The 9,235-nt window shown below is 34.2% G+C and overlaps 1 protein-coding gene across 3 annotated transcripts in view; it reads left to right on the top strand.

Annotated features, from left to right (window-relative positions):
* Nucleotides 1-1,477: 1,477 nt before the first annotated feature.
* Nucleotides 1,478-9,235, top strand: part of CCDC102B (coiled-coil domain containing 102B) — a 138,534-nt gene continuing 130,776 nt past the window's right edge. For 2 of the 3 annotated variants that reach the window (XM_015620210.2, XM_033512194.1), the window contains exon 1: nucleotides 1,478-1,571. The gene's annotated coding sequence lies outside the window, so the exon portion shown is untranslated. Of the gene's footprint in view, nucleotides 1,572-1,650; nucleotides 1,840-9,235 lie in introns of those variants that run through there. The other variant, XM_033512195.1, reaches the window with a different exon arrangement.

The raw sequence follows: 9,235 nt of genomic DNA, 5'->3' as shown, positions 1-9,235 counted from the left end.
AGTAGGGGTAATGGAATGTAGCCAGAGAGTGTTCTAGTGGGAGATGGGGTCTATTTAGTTGCTAAAGAGCCATGCAAGATGCATAAAGTAGCTGTTGCCTTATTTTATTTTTTGGATTTGGGTTTTGTTGGGGTGGGGTTATTTTTGTGTGTGTGTTTTTAATATGATGCAGACTTGTGGTTTGGTTTTGTTGTGGTGTTAGGTTTGGTTTGGGTTTTTGTGCTTCAGTTTGGGATTGTTTTGTATGGAGTCATATTTTTTGCCTTGGATTTTGGGGTTCTTTTTGCTTTGGTTTGTGGCTTTTGCTTGGTTTGGGTTTTTAACAGAAATGTATAGAGATATCTTTTTTCCATCTATTTTACTTAGGTCTTTTGGGAGGCAATGTCTTTTGTCTCCTGGCAGTGGAAAAGATTTTATGAGTCATAGAAGAGTGGGAGGATTTGCTAGTTCATTTCCCTAAAATAATTTAAAAAAAAATAAATTTGAAAGTCCTAGTTGCAGACAACAGAAGGGTCATGCAACTATAGCTAATATTCCTGATGGAAAGACTACCTGCTATAATGCTGCTAAAAGTGTTGGGATATTATCAGGGAAGTAGAGAAATGTCCCTTAAAGCTAAAGGAAATCTGGCTTCTCAGTCTGAGATTGTGACATAGGAGCTGTCAGTATTCTGTACATTATGAGGGTTTTTTTTTTTAATGAGAAATGTTTGGCTTTTCACAGCTATGGCAAACCATCCCAGCTCTGTCTAACTATATCAGTTTTATTCCTTGAGGAACTGCCAATTTTGTAGCCTCTGATATCAGGCTTGGGACACTGGTGTCATGCTTTGTCATATTGGTTACAAAAATGTTGGAGTTTGTATTCCAGAAAGAAATATTTCTTACCTTATATTTTAATATGTAACTGTAAATTTAAATGCAAAAAGAGCTTTCCAAAGTTTTGGGTGGTTTTTGCTAACTTTCCTTGCCTTGGTCTTTCACCTCTCTGATAATCTAGAATATTCTAGTTTTTTTGTAATAACTTCCAAGAGCCCCTGGCTAATTTCAGAGCTAATTATGAAAGTACATGTATTTTCAAGGTTATATCATCCAGCTGAGTGAAAAACTAGTCTTATTTTAGGCTATTTAAAACTCAGGAGGGATGGCAGGAGCAGGTATTGGCATAAGAATCCAACGAATTTGTATGAGTACTAGGACCTGTGCTTAACTACTGTAATTCAAATAGCTAGTTTCATTTTATACATAATTTTTTTTATACATAATCACAATCTTCTGTTTAGAAAAGGAGGGAAAAATAAAAACTGAACAAATAATGCTTACTGACAAACAGTATGACAGAATGTTTTATTTTGTATAAATGACTTGTACTTAAAAATGTGGTTTTAGTTTTGATAATGCCTGACCAATGAGAATCTTTTTCAAGTTTCTGTGGAGTGGCCTTAATGCTGTAAATAATCCAATTGGCCAAGTCCCAGTACAGTGCAGATGAGAAAAGGATGCAGGAAATTCTGTTGTTTACACATGTGTCTGTTACACTGAGAAGCAAGAGAAGCCCAGCAAACTGAGAGGGTAAGGGGTCTTAAGCTTGTGGGTTTAATGTTTCCTTTCTATAAATCTCTTGAGGGACAAAGTATGAGTTAGTAACATGCTGATGGAAAGGAGGAAAACAGTCTGAAATGCCCAGCAAAAGTCCTGAAGATCAGAGAATAGTATTTGAAGTATGTGGCTAAGTTATGTCTAGCTTGATTCTTCTCTTCATGTATTTTGCTACTTCTAAAATCCCATCAAACATAATTTGTGTTTCAAGTGTAATAGAATTTTTACTTACCATAACCAGGTAAGTTTTAAAATTTTCTAAGTGACAGTTTGTTAAAAAGTTACTTTTTAGGTTTGATTAGAAATTAGTATAAATCCAGAAATTTCACAGATTAGAGTTTTACTACTGAAAACCTTTTTTAAATTACTTTGTGATTTTATGCATATGTAGTGGCATAAACTAGTAAAACTTTGGTACCTTTTCATGGGTGTGGTATTATGGATATAAGTGTCATGAAAATATTGTTATGAGTTTGCAGAAGTTCGTACCACATTTTTTTGTTGGAAAGCAGTGTTTTCACAGCGTTTCTATTTTCATAAATTATGCAACTCAATAGTTAGTTGTATAATCCTAACTTCCTTCAGAAAATAGCTGAAGATGGGATAAGAAAAATGTGGTTTTAGCTGTATGGTGTTATTCTAATGCAATGAAACATATTTTTTTGATACTATGATTTTTTGATACTTGACAAATATATTCAGTCTGTCATTATTTTAAAGGGAATTGTCAGAGATAGTGTGAGACATTGTGGATGATCCTTCAACAAAGAGAACTAAGGTCAAATTTCAAAAGCAATGTTCATGAGTTTAATAAGCAGATATAGCAAATAGTACTAATTGGCTTTGTACTGACTCTCCAGATAGCTGCATTTTGTTTGTATTCGTTCTCACTGATTCATACAAACATTTTATGAAGCAGGCTGCTATAAATAATTTTATAGCTATACTCCTAGTTTTTGGTTTAGATTTCCTGTGTTGTTAAAAAAATTACTTATGTGTTTCTGAATGCAGTTCTTTGTATAATATAATGAAGAAAAATGAATTTCCAAAATATATTAGGTATCATTAATAGAACTAGTCACTTCCACAAACACCTACAAAAAAATGAAATTGAAAAATGTGAAATTAGATATCTGGGGATGTTTTCTTGTGTATTTGCATGTAGCCAGATTTTAATTGAGGCCACTCTCACCTTAAGTATAAAATAGTAATGGCAACCTCAGGTAAAGCTGAAAAATAAATCACTTGAAAATGAATGTGCTAAAGGAGCTGTTAATAAGCAGGCTTAAATTACTGTTAACACAAAAGGGGTAGATATTGGAACCATTTGAATTGTGTAAATTTGATATTCAAGGAATCACAGATTCCTAGAAAGGTTTGGGTTGGAAGGAACCTTAAGGGTCATCTAGTTCCAATCCCACCACCATGGACAGGGAGCCTCCCAGTACAGCGGGTTGCTTAAGGCTCCGTCCAACCTGGCCAACATTTCTGGGGATGGGACATCCACAACTTCTTAGGGAAGCCAGTTCCAATGGCTTACCTAATCTATTCACTCCTACTCTCTTTCTAGTCCATATTATGATCTTTAATTGACTGGTTCATTATGAAAATGATCCTTCCTGAGCAGTTTGATTCTCTGCTCATGCTAATTAAGTAATCTAGGTCTGATTTACATTGGGTTAAATAAGACTAGGTTTTTTTACCAAGCACATTCTTATTTAACATCAACACATTACTGGAGGAATACCAGGGAGGAATTTTCATGAAAGCTCCTATTGTTTTGAGTATTTTTTAAAATGTATTTTTAGTTATCCTGGATGTTTCTCCATAACTTTTGTAGGTGTCCATTTTTGCAAAAGGATGCTAACTTCCCTTCTGCCATGCTGAGTAGTCACCAACGATTCAAATAATTTCTTCTCTTTTAGTGGGACTACATATTGGCCTACAGTGAATGGGCACTGAGAGAAAAAATAGTCCTGCTTCTCTGTGTGTTTAAGTGACATCTAGGATACAACAGATGATACTCTGTGATTTATTTTGTTTGATCACTCTACTAACTGTGGAATCCAGGTTAAAGTCACAATGTGGATTATTCCTTTGTTAATTTCCCTCAGGGATGATTAAGTGGAGTTGGGGTCATCACAGGACCCCATTAAATCACACAAACATTAAATAACAGTCCTTGAGCTATTGAAAGACATAAGATGGTGTCAAAATACTAGACTGGTTAGGGAAAAATAGGAATAATTACCTATAAATGTCCAAATAGCAATATTTTTTAAAGAACATTGTTAAAATAATTAATTATATATGATACAGCTTCGAAAACTGTTCTGATAAAACCAAAAACATCTTCACAACAACAGAATTGTTAATTCTGACACAACTATATCAGAGTAGTTGAACCAGCCAAAAGGATATGCTCTGACCCAGAGAAAACAAAATATTCATGAGTGTGCATAATTGTCTACTTATGTGGGAAAATCACTGTTTCTAGACTATGAGTAGTGTTTTGAAGAAAAATTTTTTTGTGTCCTAATAAGCATTGGAATGTTTTATATCTTAGTCTGAAACAAATCATCAGATATTTGTGATTAATTTTCCCTACTCCCAGTGTTATGAAATTTTCTTTAAAAGTAGGTCATGTTTTGAATAGGAAAGCATCATAAATGATTTCAACTCTAACAAGAAAATTCTTGATCTCTCATATCATAAAGCATATGGTTTTAAAACACTGTCAAGATCTTTAAAAACCTGAAGAATTTCTCAGAGTAAGCAAGGATTAGAAACTAAACTTTTTCTGAGATATGCCATTGCGTATTTATGTTTTATTGAAAATAAAATAAAGGAAAAAAACCACACACACACATAAAAAAAGAGAAAACAAACCACAAGCCCCCAAACTCAGTGGGTTTTGTTAGTTAAAAAAAACAAACCTGTAAATGAAAGTGAAGCTATCCCATTCAAGGTCACTTTGCAAATGAGTGACATAGAATTGAGGTACAAACTCTAGAAAATAAACTTAGGATGATTTTGTCTAAATAATGAAGCTTCTCTCTACATTTAAGTGACCTCTACTGTTTGGATTAACATGTTCTAGCATTGCATCTGACCTATTTCTTGTTCAGTAAAGCGCTTCTCAGAATGGTTAATTTGTCTTCAGTTTCCTTTTTTTAACTTCCTTTTGAGGCTGAAAGAGGCCCAGCTGACCTGACCTATAGCCCAGTCTAAAAATGTGATAAAAATCCCACAGATCTATGAAGTCCTCAGTTGTGTTTGGGAGTAGTTGAGCCTCCCCAACTATATGCAATAAGAAACTACAGTGGCTCCCACAAAGAGGTGAATTTGACTTTTGAATATAAGCAGATGAAAAAAGATATAGTAGAATGCTAATATTATCAATAGCTAGGAAAGGAATTTAACCCTTGAGAATTGGACATGATTCAATGGTCTTGTGTCCTAATTGTGTGCTATAAGTTTATTTATATCTTATTTCCAAATATTTGTGTTTCATATAGCTTAAGTTGCTTAACTAATACCCTGGATGAAAATCACCAACTGAATAAGATGTTTCTAGTTTTTTTGTCTTCTTTGACTTTAAACTTCCAGCTGGCTTTAATGCTTGTAAAAACTTTGAAGACCAATTATGACTTACATACTCAAAGGCAGATCCAAGCTTATGGATGATGTATACCTTGGGTATTATTTCCCTACATTTCTATAGTCTTCCCTCTTTCTGAAAAGTTCAGAGCAAATCCATGCAAGGATTTCCATGTCACTCCTCTGTGTTGTTAAAGGGCTGCCTGTAAGTATAAGCAAGACATGTGTGCACTGGCTGAGCTCATATCCTGTAATAACATGCTGACAACTCAGATCAAGCTGAGTTTTTGAAAGTCTCTATTATGACTGACTACTGGTTCTCTTGTAACTAAGCTGAGTGGTGCAAGAAGCTACCTGCTTACCCTAGTTGTTCCCAGTAAAGGGAATGATCCTGTTAGCACTGCAGCTCATTTCAGTGTGGGTTAAAAAATGTTTGTCATGCTAAACACTCACTGAAATTAACTTACTCTGCTTTTTGTGTAAACAGGAGGAAGACTCATGGGTTATTTTTAGTCTTAGCAGTGGAACTGCTGAAAAACAAACCAAAAAAAAATAAAAAAAAATAGCAACAGTATGCCATTTTAATGTTATTAAGAGCAAATTTCATTGTGCTTGCAGAACAAGATGTCTATAGTTTTTTCCATAAATCACAGGAAGTGTTCACTCGTATCTTTAGCTATAAGTATTAAAAAGTACAGTGTGTCGGTATAGTGAACTAGTATTAACTAATGAGAACCCTACTCTTCTGAAGCTATTACCTGTTTCAAGTTTGAAAAACAGGTTACTCTTGTTCTAGAGAAATCTCTCTATGCTATTCAGAAGATACCTATTAGACTGTACCATAGCGTAACTGATAGGAATTATTTTGTATGAATTTACCCTTGCCTTATTTTAAATACACTCTGAATCTGTTCTCAATTGAAGTTGTTATTAATATTTTGATTCATTACCTGTTTTTCCTAATAATAACTCAGACAAATGGACAATACGAATCTTCACATAGAATCACTGAAATTAGATTAGAATTTAGGGGACTTGGCTACTTGTTTAACTCAGAATTTTACACTAGGTTTTGTAAGCTGTTTGTAAGTATTTTACTCTGAAAGGATCTAAAACTTCATAGTTATCCTAATTACCTAGGAAGTTTATTTTGCCTTTTTTTCATTGATCATAGCCTAGTAAAAAGTGATAATCAAATCTCAAAAGGGAGCTAGCCAAGCAAACTGTCTCAAAAGCCACAGCTACAGAATTTGGTTGGGTAATGATTGGTTTAGCTTCTTCTTAATACTTAGTTCCTTTTGAGACTCTCTGGGAAAGTTGTTGGTGTCACAAACACTCCCTTCCCTGCCTGCATAATCTGATTATACAATATGTTTTTTTCCAAGTGCAGTGGCTGAGGAATGAGTGTCAATACTACAGAGTTGATTGTATAAAAAATATGGGTGAAATATTATGAAAGTTTGGGATCAAACAAAACACTCTTGGGGGAATGAAGTCACTGTAACTTATATTTAAAGCAGTACTTCAGAGCTTCTTTTGGCCTTATGGGTAGTAAATGGCGACATCTCTATGTACAAATATTTATGTTACCCGTATTTAACCCTAAGGATTTGAATACAACTTCAAAGATGTGAAGAAACATCAGCTTGTTGCTGTAAAAGACTTTGAAATATATTGCAGTGATATGTAATCACTTGTATTACCCAGTAGACCTAAATCAAAGTAAGTATATAATTCTGGTTCTCATCTGAAGAAATAGTCTCCAAACTGTTTAGAGTTTATTAAAATTGGCAGCCAAAAACACCCCAAAAAAGTTAAAGAGTAACATTTGTTTATTCTTTACATTTATTGTAATCTGTGACTACCTTCCAAGTTGTTCTTTTTATGAATGCATATGTTTACAGTATGTATATATAGTATGTAGAGTATGTATATAGTCTGTATAATATTATACAAGATCTATTATATGCATGTGTTTAAAAAAAAAGTTGAAACATTGAATAAGATTTTACTTTAAAATGGATACTTGGAGAGAAGATGGTAAAAGAAAAAAAGGAAAAAAGCATACATAGCACCACAGAAAAGTGGACCGTGACCTTTTTTTGCTGCATCTTTTCTCAGAGCTAGTTACAGCATTTCAATTTGAGCAAGTTTTAAGACCACCCCCACACCACCCCACCACCTGCAACAATAAAGTAAAATACTCTGTGAAGGAAATCTTGTACCAAATAACTGCTTTTAATTATTGACAATATTTGTCATATTATAAGTTAATAGAAAAGAATCACTTTACCTAGAGGTGTTTGTGCTAGGTGGAAAGAAATAAACACTCAGTTTTTAAAAGCTTTGAGCCACGTTGGCTATACTAGTCCTGGGGTTAAATTCTCCTATTGTCATGGAAAGTTTCACTTCATTTTACAGAAGCAATTCACACATTTAGAGAAATACACAATACCTCATGGTTAGATGAACCATCATGTAGGCAATCATTTCAATAAAAGTATCAGTCCAAATATAAAATTTTGAGAAACTTCATGAAGAAGTAAATGTTTCCTGCAAGACACTAATTGTTGCTGTTACCAGCATATTTTTTCTGGGTTGTTCCCCCCTGTGTTAAGAACTAACCTTCCGCTTGGGAAATATCTGGGAATGCTTGATTACATGGTTCATCCCTGTCCTTCATACACAGTGTTCTCATATTTGCAGTTTCTTTTGGCAGAATAGTTTTGGGGGATAAAGCCTTTTTTCTACTTTTTCCATGTTCCTTACAGCTGATTCCTGACAACAGTGCAGAATTGCTGTTTTTAAGGCAGTTCAATGTTGTCACAAAAGGGGCTTCTTTCTTGTGGCTCTTCTGTACTTACATGGTGTTTTGTGACCCATTTGGCTAAAAGTTACATATTCTGAGATTCACAATCTGTGATCTTAATTTTGTCTCATTTCCTGGATGTCATGGCAACATTGTTAAAGCTGGGAGAAACAGACTTCTAGAGCGCCTCAGGAATCACACTGCTCAGAGAATCATCTTAGGGGGAACCTTTGAGATCATCCCTCTTGCTCACAGCATCATATGAATGACTTCTACGTGGCATGCCTTTGTTTCACAAGAATTTCTGTCATACTAGAGTTTTTATTTTCTCTAATATGAGTGGAACTACTTACACCTAGAATTGTAAATCTTATTTCAAAGGATTGAAATAGGCTATGGAAAAGGATAGCAAATGAGAACAAACTGGCAATGTGACTAGCATAGCCAGCCTGAGGGTCACTTAAGGCTACTTCACTTTTTTTTTTTAAAGATATAAATTAATATATAAATTAACTTTTTTAAATATATAAGTTATATGTATACAATTTTACCCTACATGCTTTCATGTGAATTATTAAAACCTTCAGGAGAAGCAAACTACTGTTAATAATAGAAAGGATTCCTCCTCTGGAGTCAGAGAATTTTGGTTATCACAAGGGATACTGGAATATCAAGAAACAATATACTTAATCCTGTTGCATAGTATATAATGCTTATTTCTGCATTATGGTGATAGTTTTATTTCCCTTTGGTTTCTGGATAGTCTTCTAAAATAGAAAAAAGATTAAACCATTTCTGACTCTTCCTTTCACTTACTGCTTCCTCCATGGATAATTGTCTTTCAGTCACTATCTTTACTGCTCATCCTTTACCTCTTCTCCTGGGAATTTAGCTAGGCATGGACAACTAATATAATGATGCATTTTCTGAGTGTATTTCAGAAATGCCTTGTCTGTCACAATGTTTTGTATCACAGTAAAATTCAATTTTCCCTGAGGAATTACTATTTTCCTAAAGTTACTTCCTAGCTCTTAACTCTTTAGGCCTGATAGAGTAGCTGGCAAACTTTGTTTATGGATTTTTAAAAAGAAGGTCAAGTTGAAACTTGGGTCTCTGCTTTTGCCTTCCCTCTCTGTCATATTATTCCATCATATCATCTAGTGTTGATCAACTCAGAAGTGGGAACAGACTCCAGTTTTGCATAAATTCTGCTATCAAGGGCTTACTT

Source organism: Parus major, chromosome 2, assembly GCF_001522545.3.
Source record: "Parus major isolate Abel chromosome 2, Parus_major1.1, whole genome shotgun sequence".
In the NCBI taxonomy this organism is placed as follows: domain Eukaryota; kingdom Metazoa; phylum Chordata; class Aves; order Passeriformes; family Paridae; genus Parus; species Parus major.
The sequence above is the reverse complement of the archived record's forward strand: the minus strand, read 5'-3'. Positions and strand labels throughout refer to the sequence as shown.